At 47.8% G+C, this 25,343-nt stretch overlaps 1 long non-coding RNA gene across 2 annotated transcripts; it reads left to right on the top strand.

Moving 5' to 3' along the window:
* The first annotated feature begins 12,601 nt into the window (after positions 1 to 12,601).
* Positions 12,602 to 20,769, top strand: LOC122676101. Of its 2 annotated transcripts, XR_006335424.1 has the most exons (5): positions 12,602 to 12,739; positions 13,003 to 13,261; positions 13,823 to 14,015; positions 18,424 to 18,916; positions 19,849 to 20,769. It is a non-coding gene; the product is annotated as an uncharacterized LOC122676101 (long non-coding RNA). The 2 variants fall into 2 exon arrangements; XR_006335423.1 differs by having other exon boundaries at positions 18,424 to 20,769.
* The last annotated feature ends 4,574 nt before the right edge of the window (positions 20,770 to 25,343 follow it).

Below are 25,343 nucleotides of genomic sequence, written 5' to 3'. Positions count from 1 at the left end.
TAGTAAATAGGCAACAACTAATTATCTAGTTTCCCTTGGATTTAGGAGATGGGTAATTTACTTTTAAAAGAGGAAATAATACACAGAGAAGAAGTAAGACAGTTGTCACATTCCAAAGAGGAGAGACCAAACAATTTCTAAATGAAACTATTTATGGATTGTATGGGAGAAAGAAATAGCAACCCACTCCAGTATTCTTGCCTGAGAAATCCCATGGACACAGGAGCCTGGCAGGCTACAGTCTATGGGGTCACAGAGTCTGATAGGACTTAGCGATTGAACAATAACAACAGTGGATTGTATAAGCTTTAAACCATACTAGCGAGATGGCTGGATGGCATCACTGACTCGATGGACATGGGTTTGGGTAGATTCCAGGAGTTGGTGATGGACAGGGAGGCCTGGCGTGCTGCGATTCATGGGGTCACAAAGAGTCGGGCACGACTGAGCGACTGAGCTGAACTGAGACGTTCTGTTGATTATGTTCCTCAAATTCAATGATGAGAAATCAGTTATTATGGTAAGAAAATTTAAGAAGAGAAAAATTCTGCCTTAGTTTATGATTTTCTTTTTCCTTTTAATGTTTCTATTTATTGATTTGGCTGCACCGAGTCTTACCCAGGGCACTCGGGATTTTTGGTCTTTGTTGCAGCACGTGGGATCTTGTGAACTCTCAGCTGCAGCATGTGGGACCGAGTTCCCTGACCAGGGATCAGATCTGTGCCCCTGTAATGGAAGTGTGGGGTCTTACCCACTGGACCACCAGGGAAGTCCCTCGTTAGTGATTTTTTTTCGACATCAGCGATCTACACTGATAACAATCTATGGATAAGTGTACAGTGCCAGCTCATCTCATGCTGTGGAAACACTCCACCCAAAGCTGAGAGTTTTAGAAAGTTAACCTCCTCAAAGAGACGTGGTGTGCCTCTGTTGCGCCTGCCTCCATAACAACCAGTACAGCATCTCCGCTAATGGGATCCAGATTGTTTTTGAGAAAAGTCACGTCTCTCCCCATTCTCAGTTCCTGAGGTTAGGAAAAGTCCTGTGATCTGGGCTTGACCAATCAGGAATTGATTCAGAGATGGGGACACGAGTAAAGGTGGGCCAGTGGGAGCCTGGTTTGGGATTGTTGCTGGCACTGTTGAGAAAGACGTGCTTTGCCTTTTGGAATTGCTAGCGGGAGCTGCTGCCTGAGAGTGAAGCCAACACAAAAGAAAGCAGACCAAAGGTAAATTCAGCTCACACTGCAACTTGGATGTATTAACATTGTAATTTCTCTAGTTTACTCATAATCAATCTGGCCTTCCACAGGTTAGCAAGGATTAAAATGAGTTTAAATCTTGGTACAATACAATAATTTTAATATCCCCTTTGAGAACAAGCTCTGTTTATCAGATGGCCTTTCCCATCTCCTTCTCCACCGATAAAGATGATGGTGTCTGGCCAATATTCACCTGTACATTGTGACTGATCTTTTTGATAAAGATACTGAAATATACCTGGAGCAGTTGGTTAGCAAGTGCTAGCTTCAGTTCCCTAAGCACCTCCGTTTGCCCCCTCCCTGGGACTTCTCCCTAAGCATCCCACAACCCATCAGTGAAGACATTAATCTTGGCCACAGCAGGGCACTCCATTAAGACTGGTCAGGGCCTGAGCCTGATTTTTAAATGCTTTGGTCGTCATCCCTGCAGGGTGTACACGGTAGTGACAGAAGCAGGGATCGTGTTTCTGTGTCTCTCCTCCATGTTGAGAGAAAAGGAACCCGTGGCCTTGCACCCACTGTTAGGCATGGATGCATCATGTTTGGACAAGGTCCATGTTTTGCCTGGACTGGATGCGCTGCCAGCCTCTGATGTGAGGTCTGTGGATGGCGAGTTTGTGGTCCACCCTCAGCTTCCCCGATGGCTCAGTGGGCAAAGAATCAGCCTGCAATGCAGGAAACATAGAAGACATGGGCTCGATCCCCGAGTAGGGAAGATTCCCTGGAGTAGGAAATGGTAACCCACTCCAGTATTCTTGCCTGGGAAATCCCACGGACAGAGGGAGCCTGGTGGTCTACAGTCCAAGGGGTTGCAAAGAATCGGACACGATTGAGTGATAAGCACAGACTCAAGTCTGAGGAAGTGCTCCCTGGCTAACATGGGCTCTTCTCTGCTCTCCCAGGTGTTTCTGACCCCCTATCAGTACTAGTTCTGGGGTCCACCGGTAGCCAGGACCGCTGAGTCTCCTTACTGCAGTGATCATCCTGGCAAGCTGGACACAGGCTTTCTGCTACATCCAGGTGGGTTCAAAGCTACGTGGGTACCTAGCATAGCTTAAAAAGTCTTCTGTGGGCCTCCCTTTATCTGACCAACACCTGACTACCCAGGCTATCCCTCTCATAATTCTGCAAAGGGCAGGGGATAAAGTCCTCCCATGTTTGCAGGGCTAGTTGTTACTTTCCTAACCCAGTTGCTCCTCCCTCACCTCTGGTCTTGGTCTGCTGCTTCTGTCCTTCCACAATCCCCCTTTCTCCCTCTGTCTGGACCTCCCATACATAAAACCCAAAGTTCAGTCTACCAAATCCAGGCCTTCGTCTGCTAAAGAGGAAGGTTATAGGATGTAGAGGTTATTTTTCTCAAGGTAAGAGCTTAAATTACATGGCTATAGTCTTGCTACAAACTCTGTTTTTGAATGTCAGAAGCTGACTGTTTTCTTTGTCTTTGCATACCTCCTGGAAAGACTCTCCATCCCCTCCCCCACCAACAGATAAATGCCTTGAGTAGACTAAATTCACCTGCTCTGAAAGGCAAAAGAGAAAAGCACATTGAAAACTTCAAAATAATCCCTATTCCTTCTGACATCTTTCAAGCCCCCAAACCTAACCATGCCTAAAGCCAGTAGATGCAGTTTAGCAAACCAATAGCTTCCATTTTGGGTTTAGCTGGTTCGAGCTGGGTTTCAATCACCTGCTACCTGGAGACCTGACTGACGTGGGAATAACAGCATCTATCTCACAGGATTCGTGTGGCATTTGGCACAGCTCCACGTGCAAACGGGGCTGGTTATGTGCATCTGACGGTCAGATGGCTGCCATGGCTAGATCCTGACACGGACGAACCTTGCTTTGCAGAACTCCTGAGTCTGTTTCTAAACGTTCCCAATGCATTGCTTCCTCTCACATGGTAGAAAGAAAAGAACCAAGGGAGAGGACTCCTTCCTTTGGTTTACCTGGGATCAGAATCCCCTCTCCTCTCACTCACCCCTATGGAGGCTCTGCTGAGATCCCGTCCTAGTCCTGCCTGTTAACCCTTCCTGCTTCTCCTTACCCTTTAAGCACATCTCAGCTTCCCGCAATAGAAAGACAATGACAAAAGCCCAGCTGCAACTTCCCCTTCCCTGCGAGGCAGCCCTCCTGCAGCAGTGGGCTGTACCCACTCCCCCTGCTGCTCCTCGGGCCTGCCTCCATCGACTTCTACGCCCCTGGGACTCGGTTTCTGCTCTCACGTTCCCACTGAAACTGGAGTCACACGAGTCAGTAATAACTTCCTCATTGTTGAGCTCAGCAGGCACATTCCAGGGCGGGTGCCCTGGACTTCTCTGTGTCATTTCCCACTCCCTCCTGCCTCCTCACCCTGAACAGTCTCCTCATTTGCGCTGTGTGATGCCGCTTTTTGTTCTAGTTTTCTTCCCACTTGTCTGCTGCCTCCTCAAGATCCCTATTTTGTCTTTGGAAGCTGGTGTGTGTCAGGGTCTCATCCCCGCTATGATCTTCTCAGCCTTCCTGCTCTGGGTCATCTCAGCCCCACCGCAGCCTCAGGGACCACCTTGATGTCGACCCTTCCCAGTGGGCATCTTCAGGCTTCTCTCCCCTGCTTGGCACCCATATTTCTAACTGCCTCCTGGAAGTCCTCCATGGAAATTCCACAGGCACATTAAAAATATATATTCAAAACACACCATCTTTCTTAAATGGTACCACCATCCATGAAGCTGCACAAAGAACCTGGAAGTCTTGCATTCCCATTTTCCTTTCCCCTTTCCCTCCTCACTGAGGCAGACCCCTGTACCTGGCAGAATACAATGGGTCCTCAAAGCAGCGTGTGAATGGATGAATGAACTCTGGGGACACAGAAAACCGGGGCTCTAACTTGAATCTAAAATTTGATGCTGAGTTACCTTTCATAGTTTTTCACTGCTTCTTCTCTAATAGGAGGGACCATCATTGTATCAGATGATCTTCAACTCTGGACATCTGTGACTTCAGATGACTCCAATCTAATACCTTAGGTGCTTAACCACTATTCCTTCTTAGCCACTTCACTCCATTGCTGCTATTTGTGCCCTGTCCGCCTAAGAAAAACATAAACTGCACCACCTCACAGAACATATTTCACCCTGATAAGAGGTCCCAATGTATCTCTGCAGCCACCATGAGTCACAGTGAGAGTTGGGCGGGGAGGCAGAGAAGATGGAGGGGGGAGGACAGGGCAGCAGGAGGAAAGATAACCAGAGGCCATTTCCTCCTTTCCCTGTCTTGCCAGGTCACGTAACCCTGTGCGAGTCTCCCCAAGTGCTGTGCTTGGGAAAGTACCTTCCCACTGGTGCAGCCAACTTCTGTCTGGAAATGAGAACTGTGATTGTCTCAGGAACGCCTGTGAGCCTAGCACTTTTGACTTCTCAAAACATTGCATGAATATTTGTTTGAGTGACTTACAAGTGCAGGCTACACGCTAAGCAATGTGCACCTCATCTCACTTAAGCCCTGTGACCTTAGGCAGGTCCTTTTTTTTTTTTTTAAATCTTTGTTTTGCAGAGGAGAAAACTAGGGCTTAGAGAGGTTAACTGCTTCACCAGGCCATCTAGCAATCAAAGCAGCAAATCAAACCCAGGACTGTGTCGCTCTATGCCCAAGTCTCCGATGGCCACGGTTTCACTGCTTCTGATGTATTTATGGTTATCTTTCATACCATATGGGCTTCCCTGGTGGCTCAGAGGTTAAAGCATCTGCCTGCAATGCGGGAGACCTGGGTACATCCCTGGGTCGGGAACATCCCCTGGAGGAGGAAATGGCAACCCACTCCAGTATTCTTGCCTGGAGAATCCCATGGATGGAGGCGCCTGGTGGGGGTCTCAAAGAGTCGGACACGACTTAGCGACTTCACTTCACTTCATACCATACATACATTTAGGACACGGTAAATCCAGGCGCTAGATAAACGCTCAGTGAACGCGTGCCTAAACCATGACAGTGAGAGCTGGATCTGGTCCCTGCTTGCAGAACTCACAAGCGCAGCGTCAGGCGGTTCCCAACACTTCCCTGGACCTCAGTTTTCTCATCTGTAAAATGGAGGCACGAGGCAAACGGCCTTCAAAGGGCCTTGAGCCTTCTGTGACTCTTCCCCAACTGTGCCGTGTCCCCAGCACGTTGCCGGGAATCTAGACGGACAGCCGGACCAAAGGGCCTGGGTTCTCTGCCGGGACCCCGCCGCCACCACTGACGCATGCGCCCTGGCGCCGAGCCCCCGCAAGCGCCTCGGCCCCTCTCTGCGCATGCGCCAGCCTCGGTGGCCCGACCGCAGGCGCCCGGGGCCGGGTGACTCCCTCCCCCTCGGGGGGAATCAGCGTCCCAGGTAGGGATGGGGTGATCTTGCCAGGAATGAGCCGGGGCCCACTGGAGAGCCGCCTGCCCTTGTTAGGAAAGGCCATAGCCTCCCCAAGACCCCTGGAACGCTGTGCCCCTGCGGAAGAGCGTGTTCCCGCGTCCGCGCCCGCGCGTTGGACGTGCCGGGCGGCACAGAGAGGCGGTTCTTTCCTGCACAGATGGACACGCTGGTGCGCGCGTGGACAAGGGGAGGGCCCCGCCGGCTCGGAAGGCCGGGGAGGACTTTCAAAAAACCGGACTGCTGATTAAAATAAAGCCGTCTGAGGTCACCGAGGACATTTATCCAACTAGGCGCGGGGAATGGGAGGTGTGAGGCATCCCCTGATAGTCGACGCTCCGAAAGGGCAGCAGGCGCTGCAGGGAGGCCCACTCTTCACTGCTGCTTGGGGATGAGTAACAGACCCTGGACAGCTATTTATATACTGGAGGAGACATGGAGACGGAGAGGGTGTGTGTGTGTGTGTGTGTGTGTGTGTGTGTGTGTGTGTGTGTGTGTGTGTGTAACAGACCCTCGACAGCTATTTATATACTGGAGGAGACATGGAGACGGAGAGGGTGTGTGTGTGTGTGTAACAGACCCTGGACAGCTATTTATATACTGGAGGAGACATGGAGACGGAGAGGGTGTGTGTGTGTGTGTGTGTGTGTGTGTAACAGACCCTGGACAGCTATTTATATACTGGAGGAGACATGGAGACGGAGAGGGTGTGTGTGTGTGTGTGTGTGTGTGTGTGTGTGTGTGTTGGGGATGAGTAACAGACCCTGGACAGCTATTTATATACTGGAGGAGACATGGAGACGGAGAGGGTGTGTGTGTGTGTGTGTGTGTGTGTGTAACAGACCCTGGACAGCTATTTATATACTGGAGGAGACATGGAGACGGAGAGGGTGTGTGTGTGTGTGTGTGTGTGTGTGTGTGTGTGTGTGTTGGGGATGAGTAACAGACCCTGGACAGCTATTTATATACTGGAGGAGACATGGAGACGGAGAGGGTGTGTGTGTGTGTGTGTGTGTGTGTGTGTGTAACAGACCCTGGACAGCTGTTTATACACTGGAGGAGACATGGAGACGGAGAGGGGTGTGTGTGTGTGCATGCGCGTGTGTGTACATGTGTGTACACGTGTGTGTGTGACAGACCCTGTGTGTGTGTGTAACAGACCCTGGACAGCTGTTTATATACTGGAGGAGACATGGAGACGGAGAGGGGTGTGTGTGTGTGCGCGCGCGCGTGTGTGTACATGTGTGTACACGTGTGTGTGACAGACCCTGTGTGTGTGTGCACGTGTGTGTGTAAACGTGTGTGTGTGTAACAGACCCTGGACAGCTGTTTATATACTGGAGGAGACATGGAGAAGGAGAGGGGTGTGTGTGTGTGTGTGTGCGCGCGTGTGTGTACACGTGTGTGTGTAACAGACCCTGTGTGTGTGTGTACACGTGTGTGTGTGTGTGTTGGGGGAGGTGGGAGCCGTGTGTGTGTGTGTGTGTTGGAGGTGGGAGCCGTGTGTGTGTGTGTGTGTGTGTGTGTGTGTGTGTGTGTGTGTTGGGGGAGGTGGGAGCCATAGGGGAGAGGACTTAGGGAGAGAACAGGGAGCAGCCTCTTCCCTACTCATCCTGTGATCTTACTCCTCTTCCCCCTGCAGATTCTAACTCCCCAGAATTAACTTCCCAAGAGGTTAAGCATTATTTATGACTTTGAAATCAGAAAAGGAAAAAGGATGCTAATCAAAAAATTTCCTAAATGGTGAAAATAAATGAGAATCTCAATATTCTGAATTTGCCCCTGTTGGTCCCCTCAGCCCTCTCTCTCTCCTTGCTGGCCGTCTTTTGAATGTCCAAGCCCGGGGTTACGGATCTGAGTCTCCTTTCCCCACTCAGGGATCGTGGGACGGCCTCTCGGAGGTTGGGTCAGTGGTCTGGAGGAGACAAAGAGGAGCAGCCCTCCTACCAGGAGTCCGTTCAGGTCGTCACTTCTGGTGTATGACTCTGTCCTGAAAGGCCTGCTTCTTCAGAAAGGGATTTTTTAGGCCGAGGTAAGTTCTGGGAAGGCAGAAAGATGTCCACAAAGGGCGGTTGCTTTGAATGTTGGGCTGACCTGAGGCAGGCAGAGACTGTCTGTGCTGCTTCTGTCAGAGTAAATATGTGGTGAACTCACCACTCCCAGGAGACATGCTGTGGGAGACAGCCGCAAGCTGCATGGGGAACCACTGCGGACAGCAGTTCATGTCAGACCACTCCGTTTACTTTGATTCCACTGAGCTTCATTTTCTCCCCAAGCCCTAAGAAATCTGGAGAAAGAGACGTTGAATATAATGTCAAAATTTAACCAAAGCATGAAATAACCCCTAACATTAAAATCAGATTGTAAAGGGTCACCATCTTAAGGGTTTGCTTACTGGACCTTTCAGAAGTTTTTGTTTGAGAATTATGGAGACAAAAACAAAACAAAACACCTTCCCCAGGGAGGAAAGTTTACCTGGAGCTCTTTATTTCATTGGTCACTTCTAAGATTTACCAGATCACGATAAGGATAAAGGGTGGAGATATGTGGGGTGAGTGGGGGGAGACTGATCATGCTTCAGCTGTGACTACTGTCTGCAACAATAAGAAGAAAGTAGTCTTTGCCTTCTGCAAAGGGAAGTTGGAAGTCAAAGTTGTGGGGAAGCATCCACCCCTGCAGGACAACAGCCTTCTAGGTTCCAGCACAGCTGGGCTCTTAGACATTCATCCACTTCTTCCAAGGGAAGCTCAAAGAAGATGGTGTTTTAGCCTTGGTGGTCCAGTGGTTAAGACTTCACCTTCCAATGCAGGGGGTACAGGTTCAATTCCTGGTCGGGGAGCTAAGATCCCACATGCCTTGTGGCCATAAAACAGAAGCAGTATTGTAACAAACTCAATAAAAACCTTAAAAATGGTCCACATAAAAAATTCTTTAAAAAAGAAGGTGGTGTTTTATTAAGGAGATAATACATTTCAGGAGTTCTTTCATAGGAGAAAACCCCCCAAACACCCACAATATCTGTATGCCAGGTCCTTTTTAGCTGAGGTTAACAGGAGATCCCCCAAATGATCATTATTATTATTTGTTTGCATGTGTGTTTATTCTGGTTTGCTTTTAAAAACATGGTAGATTTTCTATATCCAAGTGGATGAAGATTCTGAGAGCTTTCAGATCACCAGAAAAAAAGTGGGAGCAGAACCATCCATATCCATTCCAGCCAACAGTTCTACGCTAGTCCTGTCTCTTCTGTCCCTGATAGATTTAGTGATGGTGCCACACGGGCTATTCAAGTGTGATCCTCCCCTTCTGTCATCTGTACTGGACGGTCACTGTGTGTCCATAGCAGCTTACCCTAGGTCTGAAAAATCAGAAAATCAGGCTCCTGAAGAGATTAGGTTTCACAAGAGATTAGTATCAATAATATGCCTTTGTGGGTATCCTGTCAGCTATCACATTTATTTTTAAGAAATCTAAAATATCCGAGTTCAAAATTCAGTGTCCTTTCCCTGTGATATAGTACTGGAGAAAGGGTTCCGGAAGTGGCAACTTGATTTGTATCTAATTTCAGCAAAATAATTGCAGACTGCTTCCAGCTTGAATGAGCAGTGAGGTATAGCTCCCAGTAGTTACTTATTTTAGAGCACTCCCTCAGGATGAATGCTAGCTATTTTCAGTGGCGTGTGGGAAAACCAAGGGCACTGCCAAGTTGTGGCAAGTTGGCATCATGCATATGAGCTGTCAACCTCGATGCTTAGTTCCACTCAGATTCATTTCTAATTTCCAGTTGGCGTGTAACCTTTTTCTGTATGCAATTTGGGGTCCTGATCACTTCCTTTCTCTGCCTCCCTACTTTCCCACCTATCTCTACCCACACAGGCAGCTTTTGGCTGAATCCATCTAATAATAACAGTGTGAGTGCCAAGTGGGTTGTATAAAATCCTTACGGAGAGATGTGAAATGAAGCACATTGTTCTTCAAGGCTCCTGAGGACCAGAGTGTACCCATCGACAAAAACAAACTAATGTGCAGTGAAATTATATGCCTTTCTCTATAATTTATGCAGAATGAGATAATGCTGTGATCGTGCCCAAAACAGCTATGGTGTGTGTCGTGGGCAGCCTCTAAAACAGCCCAGTGATCACCACCTACTAGTATTCACTCCCTGTGTGAACTGCCTTCTCATGTGGGCTGGACCTAGTGACCCTCTAAACAAACAGAAGATGACAAAAGTGATGAGATGCCAGTTTTTGAGATTAGATTACAAAAGATGTCTTTCCCCCGCCTCTCCTTCTCCTCCCCACCAGCCCTCTCCCTCTCTTCTCTCTCTCTCTCTCCTTCTATCTCTTTGCCAACTGCCCATGTTGGGAACTTCCCTGTGGAGAGGCCCATGTGTTAAGGAACTGATGTCTCCAGCCAGGAGACAGTGAGGACCAGCCTCCCTTGTGGAACTTTGAGAAGACCACAGCCCTGGCTGGCGCCTTGACTGCAGCCTGTGAGCCCCTGAGTGAGAGGATCACTAAGCTATGCTCAGGTTCTTCACCCACAGAAACCGTGAGATAATATGTTTGCTGTTTTATGCACCTAAGTTTTGGAGTAATTTGTTATAAAAGAGAAACACTAGTATTAATACTAATATTCCCTTAAGCAGGTAGTTAGGAGCTTCCAGTGACCCCACCAGAGGTCTGTCTCCAATGTCACCTCCAGCCGCAGCCCCTACCATCACCTCTGGGCCTGCTTTTCGGCCAAGTCTCACTCTTAGGTATTTTTGTGTCTTTATGTGAGTTGTTTCCTCTGCCTGAAATAACCTGTCACCTGTTCTCCATGTAATTTCCTGCTCATCCCTTGACACTTGGCTCAGATATGTCTTCTGGAAAACCTTCCCAACCCCTCCAGGCAGAGCGCCTGTCCCCATCCTCCACCTGTGCTGTGGCACCCACGCAGTGTGGTCCTGATTGGCACCACGTGGCGTGGTCCTGATTGGCAGGCCTGCCAGGCAGCAGCTCCTGGAGGGCAGGAGGCGTTTATTCATCTGCCAGCTCCTGGTACCTAGCGCAGCACAGGGATAAAGCACCATTCCTGGAACAGATCCACGGCTGTTTTGCAGAAGCAAGGGTCATAGGTAGAGGAGGACACGTGGTAGCTAGTTCCACCCCCAGCTAATGCAGAAATCCTACATAGCATTCTCTAAGCATGCGGTAGAAGAATACTTTAATTGGACAGTACATGAATGTTAAGTACTCAATCAGCAGACTCAATGCGGTAGCAGCATGCAGTGTTGTAAAGCTCTCTTGGTCTGCTATCAACCCCTCAGCCCTTCAGTTAAGGTCATGGGAGTTGACAGTCCTGTAATCTGAGTTGTTGTCATTTCAACCCATGACCTTTGATATGTTCCAGGCATCACAGACCTTCCTTCCCTTCATTTTTAGAGGAGGCCAGAAAGAAACCACAAAGGCATCTTTAGGGACAAATCTGAAAGAAGGGCAAGTTGTATTTTTATCTTAGATGGCAATCTAGCCCATGAAGAGAGGGCTTATTGCAGGGGAGCTTGTTGGAAGATGGTGTAGGTGTGGAATACATTGTAAGCCTATCTACTTCATCACCACATCCTGACAGTTGTGCCTCCTAATTAGGATCTTCCCCCTTTCTCTCCTCCATGGCTTTTCTCCTAGTCTTGAATTCACCTGTAACAGCTTCTTCACTGGTCTCATGACATTCACTTGTGACCCCTTCCGAAATGCTCTTCTTTCCAAGCTCTTGTAGCCAGAGCCATCTTTCTGAAATGCACATTTGACCCCATCGCCTGTCCACTTAAACACTTCAGTGGCTCCCTCTGCATGGCCTGGCTGGAGTCCAGCCTTGTCCTACATCCTGTATCCATCCGTCTCTGTGCTCTGTTCACACTCACCTCTTCCACGACCTTGAAGACACAAGTACCATCCCACCACAGAGAGGCACAGACCCTCTTGCCCTAGTTAATCCCATTCCTTCAGATTTCATGTCACTCACCAATTCCTCAGAGATTCCCCTGACATCCCTTGTTAAATCAAACCCCTTATTACTTATACAATAGAAAAGGAGATGACCTTGATCAAATAACCACACATTGCAACGTTGTGTTAATTTGTGTGATTATTTGATCAAGGTCATCCATCTCCTTTTCTATCCTACAAGTTCCATGAGGGCAGGGACCCTGTCTATTTTTGCTGACATTGTGTTCATGGTACCCAGTATGACCCAGCAAAGAGTGGGCATTCAGTCAGTATTTGTTGACCTGAAATGAATGAATTAAGGGTACATGGAAGAAAAACAGAAATGCAGGGAGTATGAGGATTTCATGGAACCCAAAGCGAGGGCATAGAAGGATAATTTGAATGTACCAGTTTCTCTGGACGAATACAAAATTTGCAGAAGTGCACCACATTTATAGCTGTGTGTAACTTCCCTTAGCCCAGGCCACGACCGCCTCAGGGAAAAGGAAGGACTTGGGGTCAGTTTCCGGAGGTCTTGGGTTCTGCCTTCTTACCTCTTCTACTCAGGCAGCCACACCAGCTCCGCCTCCATGGGGGCTCGTGCCAGCTCTCCTTTGCAGGGAGGTGGGGAGGGCTGTGCTGGGGCCAGAAATATCACGGGCTGCCCTTTCTCAGGAGCTCCACGGGTCTGTGTCCCTGCAACCCCAGCGCAGACCTGGCGCGGCCGACATGCACCTCCACCCTTCTCCGCTGGGGGCGCAGTGGCGCCTCGCTCTGCGCCTGCAGGTTGCTGCGCCCCCCGCGGGGCGGGGGGCTTGTCCCCCTACCCCCTCCTCTCCCGTAGCTGATTCCCACCCTTCCTCGATCGTCATCTCTCTCAGCAGTTTTGTAGCAGGCAAGTCATTTCCTCTTACTTGTTCACGAATCTTAAATGGAGGGGTCTAGGGCCTGCCGGTTTTATTTCTCAGTCTGTGTTTCTTCCAGGGCCTGACAGGACTGGAATGTTTCAGTAAATGTTTCATCCCACAAACATTTACTGCACCAGAGAGAGAGAGAAAGGGAAAGAGAGAGAGATGAGCACATGGGGCCCTGTCCCAGGAACGTGTCTTCTTCCGGAGTTCTTTACAGGTACCTTCTGTAAATACCTCTGGATGAGGTATTCAGCTGTCAGGCCCTGGCTGAGAATCCATCCTTGCTATACTAGTTTTTGCCAGGAGCCAGGAATTCAGAAGAATGTTAATCTGTTTTTCTTCCAGCTTTTCTTACACGGATGACAATATTATTACCCTCAGCTTTTACAGTGCAAGTCTGTACACAGATCACAGGGTCCAAGAGGGCTCCTGACTCATTTGAGATAATTACCTGTTTTTTTTCCCCCCCTTTCTTTCTAGGTCTTCCATTTCTGTGAATCAGCGACGTGGAAAACCCAGGCCTCAGAAAAATTAAGGGAGGCTTGAAGTGAGCAAAGCAGAGCAGAGTGTTGGCAAGAGCTGAGGGCTGCCACAGCGGGAAAATCAAGCAATGCGTCATCTGAGAGAACTCGTGGTGATGTCTGCCTCCTCCCAGCAGCATCCGCACCGGCTGGGACAGTCAGATCACTGTGACTTGGGCAGAGATGAAAACGCGCAGCACGGCCAGGGTATTATAGAGGTGTGTGGTGTCAGGACGGCCTGTGCCGGCCTCATTTACTTTTCTGAGTCATTTGAACAAAGCAGTTGCTGGGCTAACCTTGCTGCGATGAGAATCCACGACAAATCCGAAAGCTTCTGCCCCGACTGCCTTTGCCCCGCAGCACAGCGCAGTCGTCTTTCCAGTGGTGTGAGCCTCACCACATAGCGATTGATGGATGAACTGTCCGTTCTCTCGCCCAGAGCCCCTCCAGGCAGGAACCTTGGCCCACTTTCTCCTATGTCTCAGAGGCCCGGCACTGGGCTCGGCATCTAGTAGGCATCTGATGAATAAATGAATGGGTTTAGGGACATATGGGAGACGTAAGGGGCGCCTACAGTGGGAATGAGTTCAGTTGCGCCATTCTGTGTTAGTTCTCTGCGGTTTGCAGGACCCAAAGGAGGAGTGATTTGTCCTCTGTAGAAAAAGCATGCCTCATGTGGGGATTGCACAAGGGAAGGTGCTGGCTAGCTGGGTATCAAGGTGGGCAGGGATGGAGGAAAATGGGGGAAATGACACAGGAAATGATGGTGTTCGTCCTAGGAACACGTCATAGCATCCCACGCAGAGCCCTGATTCTCCAGGAAATTGACGGAGTGCCTGGCGGAGGCCACAGCACGGCTGGGGGAGGCCAGCTCTCGGGGAGCCGTTCCTCAGCCCCCACAAAGACCCTCAGGAGGACTCCCACGCTGTGCCACCATCGTCCACTAGGGGGCAGGCGGAGGCAGGAGAAAAGGTGAGCCGGCCATCTGCAGGCTCTTGGGTTGGGCTCATCAGGCAGCGGTGCATCCAGGCCCACATCCAACAACACCCTGGGCTGTGTGTGTTACTCAGAAGACTCGGCCCGGCCTCTCTTCCTGCCTGTCGTTGTCTCTGTGATTTTATATGGTATGACCTGCGACATGAGTTACCACGAGACCATGGTAACCAAAGTACACAGCTCGGTGTAAAGGTAGATAAACAGGAAAAAAACGAATCCCTAGTTTTCTAATTTTACTCACCATTTGTGTTTTTTCTCTCTCTGCCTCACCTATTTTTTATTATCCCGAAAAATCAAGATGTACCTGAATTCCAGGACTTTTAAAAATGAAAAGATAAATAAGGAAAATATGCTCTGGTCTCTAGCTTTGAAGATAGCGACTCATTTCCTCATGTGCAAGTTATCACTTCCTCTGGATATCCTGTCCAACACTCCTCTTGTGTACCAACATACCATTTCAAGGGAAAATTATGTTCTTGATAATTCCCACATGCCATGAAAAGTAATTTCCTGCTAAGAAACTGCTGGTGATGGGAACTCTTAATTAGTTTAAAATTTTCCTAATCCTTGAGGATTGAATATAAAAAATACAACTGCCCTCTTGTACAAATTATCCTTCTATACATATTATTTGGCCCATAGACCTGTGACTCAAATAAACTAGATTGAACATAAAGGAATAAACATTTTACCAGGCCAGATCACAGAAATGAAAGTCCTTGTGTAGCAATGAGCATTGCTTCATACAAAATCAGAGCGTTTGAAAGCTGTTTTCCTGCCTGCTGAGAATGTCCGATTAGAACCCCATCAATGCTTGATAACATTAACAGAAAACTTTGCTTTAATGAAGTTAAAGACTCTTTAATGAATTGCATCTTTAATTGGAATGAAAACAAACCAACCATATTACATGAGCCATTGGAAAATGGTAGTCATCCTAAAAGAAACCGTTTTCTAGTGGAATCAGAATTCTTATGCAAACCTTTTCAGGCTGCAGACATCTTTGAATGCTACCCTTGATTTCATTCCAACAGCAATCACAGCTGAGAAATATAAAGTATGATGTCAAGTTACTTTAATGGTTTGCAAAATTCTCAAGAATTTTCTAAAAATATGCATTTTCAATGATACCATAGAGTAGTTGGTCTAAAATTGACTTTCAATTAAAAACATAAACAAACAGGCCTGGATATATTTGGACGCAGATGTTGCTGGAGGTTCCAGATTCCATTGTTTAAAGGTATTCCATAAATATGACAAAATCTGTGGAGAAGACATCCATCTGATTGGGTATTCAGGTTTACAAAGGGAAGTAATTACAGGGCCAGAGACTGGGTGTCAGCCCTCATTTATCCAAATTCTCTTTCTCACATCAACCTAGCTTGACCTTGATTTTTTTTTTAGATGCAAGTAAAGGACATCAATGTAATTCGAATAAACCAGTGTTTTAAATTCCCTCAGGAGTCTGGAATCAGAAATGACAGACTTGATGGACATAAGCTTGAAGGAGTAACCAACTCTTAAGTAATTATGGTGGTTTTAAAAACAGTATCTTCCTTTCTTACTGAGTTAAATTTTCATTTTTCTCTCGAGGGAACGTTTATTTGTCTGATTCTTTGGAAAATACCCAAATGCTGGTTTCCACCCCTCCCCTCTCCTCCCTGACATCCCCACCAGGCGCTCACTGCCTCTGCGGTGGCCGCTGTGGTCCGTGGCCATCTCTGCTGCTAAGTGACCTCCAACCCTCCTCGCCTTTCTCTGAGGGCAGGGGCCTCTCTTCTCTTCCTGACAAAGCACTTTCAGTCAACTCTTGGATTTCTTCATGGTTGATTAAACTGTCTGTGTTTATTCAGGACCCTTCTCCTCTTTCTGTGTCCGGCTGCTGACCTTTCTCTGGGTTCACTGTAGAGGAGAAAGCTCCCAGGGCAGTCCATCTGCCTGCCTGTTTGCAGCTTTGGTAAAGATTTGGTCCTGGAAAATGTTTAGGCCATTGAAATATCAGTATATCTTCAAAGCATGTGACTTTTCGCCTGGGCAGTTTTCTGAGTTGCTGTTAGTGAATGAGATCGGAGGCACATAAGCAACAAGAGATGCCTGTGAGTCAGAGCTGCTGACATCTCCCTTGAACCTCACCGATGTTGATGGTTCTTGCCACTAGGCTCCATGGGACGTCACAGGGTTGTTTTCCTAATAAGAGCAGTTGTGGCCTTAACTGAGTCCTCCCAGCTCGCTCAGTGGTGAAAGAATCCACCCGTCAATGCAGGAGACACAGGAGACCCAGGTTCGGTCCTGGAGTCGGGAAGATACCCTGGAGAAGGGAATGGCTACCCACTCCAGTATTCTTGTCTGGAAAATTCCATGAACAGAGTAGACTGGCAGGCTACAGTCTATGGGTAGCAAAAAGTCAGACATGACTGAGAATGAACACAAGAAAACATGATGGTCTTAATTGCTTGGAAGTGGGAAGGAGAGAGAAACTGAAGCACAGAGTCTTGTTGAGTGACCAAAAGACAAGCCAGAGCAAATATCTTAGGTCAGAAATTCTTTACAGAAATTCTTGTCAGCCTGATAACTAATCCTCAGCCTGTGTCCCTGGTCTGGGGCTGGCAGGCAAGTTCAGCTTCCCCCAGAGGTACCCAGGCTCTGGGCCCAGGTCAAATGCAAGTCCTACCACATGCAGACATCACCCCCTTCTCCGAACACTATACCATCTGGGGCTGTACCTCTCAGAGTGACATTTTAAAATTTTGCGCATTTGTGTATGAATCTTAGGGGCACGGGGACTGTGCCTTCTGCATCTTTGCCTGTCTGGAAGCATGCAGTGCACACTTTCATGAAAGTGTGGATAAATGGAGGTGCTGACGGACGCTCCCCAAAGGCCTTCTCTTTCATTCCTTCAGTGCCCCCTTGCTCACTCAACTAGCTCTACCCTCCCTCACCATTCTTAGAATATACTCAGCTCCTAGCCTGCACAGTTGGCATGACCCGATTTTTCTCTTTCTCTATTTGTTCATCTCAGCTTTTTGTGTCTAGTCTTTACTCTCCAGCTCATTCTGTAAACTCTTGGAGGCCAGAGGTTTCGTGGGACTCTTTTCACCAATCACTTGACTGTAACATACTGAGAAGCTGTCTACTTAACGGAGTTCAGAAGATGATGCTTGTGATGAGAGGAGCGGCTCACCAGGGCTGACCGCTGGTCCTGTTCAAAGGGTTTGATGGCCCAGGATTTGCTGTGTCCTCTCGGTCACCATCGAGCTCTCTCTCGTTATGAATCCCTCATCGACACTGTTGGGTTTAGTGGCATGTGAGCTGGTGAGAGACCAGGAGCATCGTCCTCTGAAGGCAGGGTTTCTCAGCAGCGACTCTTCGACATTAGGGGATAATTCTTTGTGGGAGGTGGGGGTGCTGTGGTGTGTGCTGTAGGATGTTTGACAACATCCCTCATCTCTCCCTCACTGGATGCTGGTGGCATTCCCTGGATGCGGCAATTAAAACCGTCTCCAGACATTGTCGTATGTCCCTGTTAGCTGGGGAGGGAGTTGGTGGCAAACCTGCTGCTTAGGGGCTACTGCTTAAGGGATAAAGCTGAAAGAAAGAATGGTCATAACCAGAGTTACTTCCTTTCTCCAGGAATTTTTTTTGACTTTTTAGAAAAAATGTAACCAGCGTGGTGTCTTGGCCTAGTCAGTTTAGGGGAAAGTCTCCCAAAATATATTTAAATTATATAGTACTTTACCTCTTTGCCCCCTTTCCCCCTTAGAGGCCATTTTTCTCCCCATCATTATCACTGGGTTGGGCTCTGCTTTCTGTGGCCTGATCCTGTCTTGTTTTAGGAATCTCAGTGGCTTTCAGCAAACTCTTAAGAGGCACATGATGAGCCACTCAAGGAGGCGGCTGGCTGGAGGTGATGGGCAGGGCTGCCTGCTGTCCTCAGCCTGGACATGGCCCTTGTGAGGACACTGTGCTTGGGGATCTGCTCCTCCCCTCTGGACAAAAACCAGATTTTGATCTCTTCCCTGGGAGTGAACAGGCCATCGGAGCAATAATTCATACAAAACAAACACACCAGAAACTAGGCTATAAACCAGACTGCAACCATATTGCTCTAAAACGCTGATCTCCTCAGAGCTCTCCCAGGGTTTGAGCTCTGAATGTGGGCAGCATGAATGTGGTGGACCATCCAGGGTGCATGCAGGGCCCCAGGCCCTGGCCGGGTGCCTGGCCCCTTCTTCTGTCTGTCTGTCTCAGCTGCCAAGGGATGACCCTTGTGGGCTGGTTGGGGAGGGACGGAGGGAGGGAGGAGGCTGGTGTCTGGGAGGACAGTGAGAGCAGAAAGTTGTTCACAGTCTTTAGACATCATTTACAATTTCTGCTTCACTTACAGGTCAGGTCCTGAGGCTGAGTGCCAGTTACCCCTCCCGAGCAGACACCTTTCCAGTAGATGCCCATCATCAGGATGCCTAGGAAACTGCGATAGCTGTGATGGACGTGGAATCAGGACAGAGGGACTTGGAAGATCTCATGAAGTGTTCTCTCTGGGCTGTGGGAAAGCCTGATGAAATAGCCCTGCTTCTGGGGAAGGCTCACCTCCCTAGAGATGGAACAGTCCCCACTGCCCTGGGGGAGCCGTCTGCTCACTGAGCGGGGCTGATGAGCCCTGCTGCCCTGGCTCTTCTGACCCCCATCACCCTCCTTCCCTTGAGGACCACCCTCCTCTGTCATCATGTGCCTCACTCAAGGGTCTGACTGCTGTGTTTGCTAACGCCCAGTCTCTCAGGAGTGACCTTTGACGTTCTATGCACAGGTTCCGGAGCCCAGGCTTCAGCAGGGCGTTCTCCTGAATGGAGCTGCAGCCCTGAGTGGTAACCCTGGGTCAGGTGTGTCCTCCAGGCTTGTCGCTTGGTTATACCCTGTAGGATATCTTCTCCTTGACTGTGGTCTAATTTTGATAGACATTTCTGCCAAGTGGACAGGGAATGACTTTGTGAAGTTCGTATTTCTCCTAATAGAGGGGCAAGGGAAACAAAAAGAAACAAACGCTGTGGTTCCCCTGTCTTTAACCAAGGAAAGCAGAAAGTTTCCTGTTTTTCTGTGCCATCAGGGTATCTGGTGCTGTCTTTGGAGCCCTGTCCCTCAGAGGCTGTCTCCAGCTTGGGCCCTGGCAGGGGTGCAGCTCCACGGGGCTGGCAGAGGCCTCAGGGTGTGGAAATGCATCAGCTCAACCCACTTTTCTGTCACAAACCAAGGGAGACAGTAAGCAAATCATGCCGAGAGCCCTTTTAGCCACTTGAGTCATTCTTACCCCCCATGGCTGGGCCTTTGTCAGCATCCTTTGTCACTTTTGAAAATGTTATTTCTTAGGGAATAAAAGAACAGTGTGGCCATGGTTAGTGTTGCTGATAAGTTCCATTACTTGAAGCATATTTGCTGCAATAGAAAAATATGAATCTGATCAGCGTGTCACAGAGCCTGGTACTGCCACAACGATCATGTTTGTCCCCATGGCACTTGCACCTCAAAGGCATGTTCTTCAGAAACCCCTGTGCTGGGGAAACGGATGGACAGTGCTGTGTGACGCTGATTTCCGTTCAAAAGGAAAGAGAGGAGAATGAAAAAAAGCTGGTTGGTTGCAGCAAGGCTCTCTATCACTGCTGCTTCCACGCTAGTCTGGTTCATTGGTCAGGGATCTTGAAAATACAGGTATATTCTGTACTTTCTCAGTGTATCTAGTTCGCATAACTTCTTGTTCAGCCCTAAGTCAATATTCTTCATGCTCGTTTAGGTTAAATGTGCCTTTTCCTCCTTCCAGGTGTCTCTGCTTCTCAGGGGCTTTCTCCCTTGCTGTGAGCATCCTTTGTGGATTTGAAAAGATGTGGGGTCCCGGCTTCCTAGGGTCAACATGGAGCCGCTTTCTGGATGGCTGTTTTTACTCCCTTCTGGCGTTCCTCTCCCTAAACGTCGTTTTGTCAAAGAGACAGGAGCCCAGGAACCCTTGAGAGGTAATATGTTGTCCCCAGTTACACTGTGAGCTGGTGCGAGGCTGGCTATCAGACCAGGCCTCCTGACTCCACACTTTTGCCATGGTTCCCTTTGATGTTTCTGGGGGGCTCCTCAGCCCTTGTGATAAAAATTCTCTGCACGTTGTCTCCCACAGACAGTTGCAAAGTCGATAAATAGGTGAGACTCTAGGCCCTGGATGCTCTGTACCATCTAGTAAGAAGTTCCTGCAATGGGCTCTTGCACCATCCAGAAAGCTTTTCTAACAGAAGAAACACCTGCTACTTTATTGTTTACTTTGGTTTTCTTTCTACATATTCCTTAAGAAATTTTTTAAGTGCAGTTGAAAATATTATATAAGTTATAGGTGTACAGTATAGTCATCCACAATTTTTAAAGGTTATACTCCATTTGTAGTTATTATGAGATATTTCCAATATTCCCCATGTTGTACAATATATCCCTTTGGCTTAGTTTATACCCAAGAGTTTGTACCTCTTAATCCTCTACCCCTTTATTGCCCCTTCTTCCTTCCCTCTCCCCACTGACTTGTTCTGTGAGTCTGTTTCTTTTTCGTTATATTCACCAGCTTGTTGTACCTTATAGATTTCACATGTTAGTGAGATATACAGTATTTGTCTTTTTCTGTCTGACTTATTCCACTCAGCATAATGGCCTCCAAGTCTATCCATGTTGCTACAATTGGCAAAATTTTATTCTTTTTTATGGCTGAGTTCATTGGGCTTCCCTGGTAGATCTGGGTTTGACCCCTGGATTGGGAAAATCCCCTGGAGGAGGGCATGGCAACCCATTCCAGTATTCTTGCCTGGAGAATCCCCACGGACAGAGGAGCCTGGCAGGGGGTGTATGGGGTCTCACAGTGACTAAGCATAACACAATACAGTACTCCATTGTATGTATGTACCACATTTTCTTTATCCATTTGTCTGTTAATGAACATTTAGGTTGCTTACATATCTTGGCAATTATAAATAATGCTGCTATGAACATTGGGGTGCGTGTATCTTTTCAAATTAGCATTTTGCTTTTTTTTTTTTGATATATATCCAGGAGTGGAATTACTGGGTCACCTGGCAGTTTTACTTTTAGTTTTAAAGAAGCCTCCATACTGTTTTCCACAGTAGGTGCACCAATTTGCATTCCCATCAACAGTGTAGGAGAGTTTTAAACATGTAATTGTTAGCACAAAGTAATTATTGCCTCATTAAAAAGATTATATTTTGTTCAAAAGTGTTTTTCAATGTTCTTGACAGTGAGAGGGGGCTTGGGCCTTGTAAGAAGAAACCAGTTATAAAGTCTGAGGTCTGCTGAAGGTAATATCTGTGGAGGCCTGTCCTACCTATAGGAACATAGCTGGGTCCATGTTAATAAGCCATTAATAAGCGAGGGATTAAATTAGTTGGTGGTGAGTAATTCCAGATGCAAAGTGGCCTGAGTTACATCTTCCTGATGGAGGAAGGTATTGGGGAGAAATCAGTTTGCAGATTGAGGCAGGTTGCCTCATTTGTGACTCAGTATTTACACAGATCAGGGTTTGAAGTCAGGCTTGCACAGCTCATGCCCTCTCCAGGAAAGCTGGACCCCCCTCCGGAGAAAGCTACAGTCTCCTTCCCCAAAGCAGCCCAGCTCAGGGCTCCACACAGTGTTGCAGATAATTGCAGAGGGTTCAGGTTTCCCTGTTCCACTCACTCTTAGCACACCCAACCTCTGGTTAAGAGCTAGCACCTTCTCCCTTATTGGCCTCTTAAACAAAAAAGCTAAGTGCTAGGTTAAAGGGGTGTTTATTAATTCTTTTCTATTTAATGCTGGAGCTGACTTGGGAAAAAAATTACATGGCTTGGAATGAATAATACTTACTGGGATAGTAGTGCTGGTGGCAGAAACTGAAAATCAAGGTTTACTGAATGAAAAGACCAGTAGAGTGGGGAAGCCATGGCTGGGTTTCAGGCTGTATGTGTGGTCCTGTGGCTTCGGGTCAGCGGCTGAGACTCTTTCAGCTTTGGTTGCCCTGTCTGCACCCATGCAGGTAACAGTGCCAACTTCAAAGCTGCCTTGTGAGCAATGTATGGGAAGATAGCCTCAATCTTAATGCACTGTGTAAACTGCCATATAAATAGAAGGTGGTCTTAATCTGGAAAATAAAGTTAGTGATGAAAATACCTAAGCATTGATATTTTTTAGAACTTTGTATTTTTAGAATTTTGGAGACTTTTTTACACTCTAATAAAAATTACATTTCGTGAAAAAAAATGATGAGTCCTGTTCTATCCTATATTTATATTTTTCAACAACCTCAGATATGCAGATGATACCACTTTAATGGCAAAAAAGTGAAGAGGAACTAAAGAGCCTCTTGATGTGGGTAAAAGAGGAGAGTGGAATAAGCTGGCTTAAAACTCAACATTAAAAAAACTAAGATCATGGCATCTGGTTCCATCACTTTATGGCAAATAGAAGGGGAAAAAAGTAGAAGCAGTGAGAGTTTATTTTCTTGGGTTCCAAAATCACTGCTGGCAGAGATTATAGCCATGAAATTAAAAGATGCTTGCTCCTTGGAAGAAAAGCTATGACAAACCTAGACAGCGTATTAAAAAGCAGAGATATCACTTTGCCAACAAAAGTCCACGTAGTCAAAGCTGTGGTTTTTCCAGCAGTCATGTACGGGTGTGAGAGTGGGACCATAAAGAAAGCTGAGTGCCAAAGAATTGATTCTTTTGAATTGTGGTGCCGGAGAAGACTCTTAAGAGTCCCTTGGACAGCAAGGAAATCAAACTAGTCAATCCTAAAAGAAATCAGTCCTGAATATTCATTGGAAGGACTGATGCTGAAGCTGAAACTCCAATACTTTGGCCACCTGATGCGAAGAGTGACTCACTGGAAAGACCCTGATGCTGGGAAAGATTGAGGGCAGGAGGAGAAAGGGACGACAGAGGATGAGATGGTTGGATGGCATCATTGACTCAATGGGCATGAGTTTGAGCAAACTCCAGGAGACAGTGAAGGACAGGGAAGCCTGGTGTGCTGTAGTCCATGGGGTTACAAAGAACTGGACATGACTTAGCAACTGAACAACAACAACAGATCTCTTGGAAAACCTAACCTAGAAGTTGCAAAGCAGCTCCCAAATGTGTTATTTTGCTTGCAGGGGGCTAAACAAGTTTTGTTTGGTTTGTTTTTTAATCAACTGCCAACATTTAAAACTAGAAGTTTCCTTATATATACAGAAACCAGAACCTAGATTTCAGCTTCTCTTGGGGAATCAGACGCTGAATGGCCAGTGTGGCTATCTGGGATTCCCCATGACCCACGGCTCCTGCCATGAGTCGTTCACTATCTCAGGCCAGCCACACCCAAGGCACTCCCATCTTCCTGGTATCACTTTCCCAGTAGGAGGCCTAGAGTTTCAAATAGCAACTTGATTTGAAAAACCAGACCTGTAAAGAGATAGCAAGGGCTATAAGGATGCTCAAACATGGATTGGTCTTCTACCTTTAGCTGGGTCTCCTCAAACCTCAAACCAGGTGTGGGTGGATGTGGCCAGCGTGAACAGAGATCCTTTCTCGTAAACTGAGCACAGGATCTTTGTGAGGACTAAGTTAGATGACATATGGAAACACTTGGCAAGAATCCACGCTTGGTAAATGGTAGCTCTGAGCAAAGCATCGGGGCATTGGAAAGATCCTGATGCGTAATCTGCAGTTCAGACTCCAGAAGTGATGGCCATAGTCAGGCAGTCGCTGAGCCCTTGAGAGGATCAGGCTGAGGAGTAAGGTACCCTCTGACTCCACAGTTTCTGAGAACAAGGATGTAGGCCCCCGGAGTCGCACAAAAAGACCATGAACCCAAGGCGGAAGAAGACCCTTGGTGTAACACAAGTGCCCTTTGCCTTTGGCGAATCACTCCTGGGTCGCCAGGAGTGTTAGAAAGCTCAGGAGACATGAAGGGCCGCACCTAGCAGTTGTCTGCATACCTGCTTCTACTCCGAAGAAAACTTCCCCACTGACAGCTCGGCGCCTTTGTCCCAAGCACTCACTTCTTCTGCAAGTGCGCAGGTGACTTCCTGCAGACAGCCAGTGGCCAGGAGCCTCGACATCCACAGGGCAGCCTGGACTTCTCCCACATGGGATGGAAGCCGCTCCTATGGCCTTGATTCCAAGACTTAGTTATCTTGGAAGTTACCACCAATGCCTAGAAGCCAAGCCCAGGAATGATCTCACCACTTTCCCCTCCCTGTCATGGGTTCCACCAAAGCCTGTTTTATAGGGAGTTGCCTTTCTTCTATTTCTTCTGAGCTGAAGGGGACCATCCCTGGGCTGAGCAAAAGATGAGTAAGTGATTAGTGGCTGCCATAAAAGGACCTCGTAAAGCATTTATGTTGTCCCACAAAAAGGATCTGGTTTTCACACATCTCTCTTTTTAGTTCTTTTGTGGCAGGTAGGAGGCTGCCAAAGTCATTGAATGACACCAGGGTCAGGCTTGCTTTAGGAAACGGGTAGCCAAGGATCTGGTGCTTCCCGCACTGTTTCCTTCTCCATCGCATGACCTGACAAAAAAGCAACTCTGAGTCACACGCTGAGTGACCCAGTATTGAGGAAATAATCCATTTGCTATGATAAACTAGGGAGGTCCCTTAGAAAGAAAATTGGGGCTTCTCCCTGGGTGGGTCCTGCCTGGAATGAGACAAATGATGTGGTAACGATCCCCACACTGGGGATGTTGATGTGAAAAGGGGTGCCTTTTTGATAGGAAAATACAAGGTCATCTCAGTTGAAACTGTAATCAAGTCAGAGCTTCTGAACCAGGGAGGGTCCCCAGGGAGCCTGGATTCAGGGAATCTGGGCTGGAGCAAGCTTCTTGGTAGCCACAGGCACTCAAGGTCCCTGAGGAGACCCATCCCCCGCCCCTACCAAGGAAGGCTGTCTGCTCTGCCAAAAGTCTGCATTTCCTAAAATGGCTCCAGTGTGCAAGGAATCCCTGGACAGACACTGTCTGCAGATGGGCTTTGACTGCTGGCTGTTAACCGTCCTAACTCTTCCCACATCTGCTTCCAGGAGATTGCATTGGCTCTGCTCCCTTGGCCAGTAGGGATGAGGACACCTCACCCCTATAAATCTCGAGCTTGGTGGCTTCTTAATGCCCTTTAGGCCTGCATTCATACACACACACATGCAAAGATTATCTCCTTGATCTCTGGGTCATCAACTATGGGCAGAACCACTTGGACAATGGTTTCTCCTGCAAAGCTGAAGAACTATACCCCTTCACCAATGTTTCCAAGAAAAATAT

Source organism: Cervus elaphus, chromosome 19 (assembly GCF_910594005.1).
Source record: "Cervus elaphus chromosome 19, mCerEla1.1, whole genome shotgun sequence".
In the NCBI taxonomy this organism is placed as follows: domain Eukaryota; kingdom Metazoa; phylum Chordata; class Mammalia; order Artiodactyla; family Cervidae; genus Cervus; species Cervus elaphus.
This window is presented reverse-complemented; position numbering and strand designations above follow the sequence as displayed.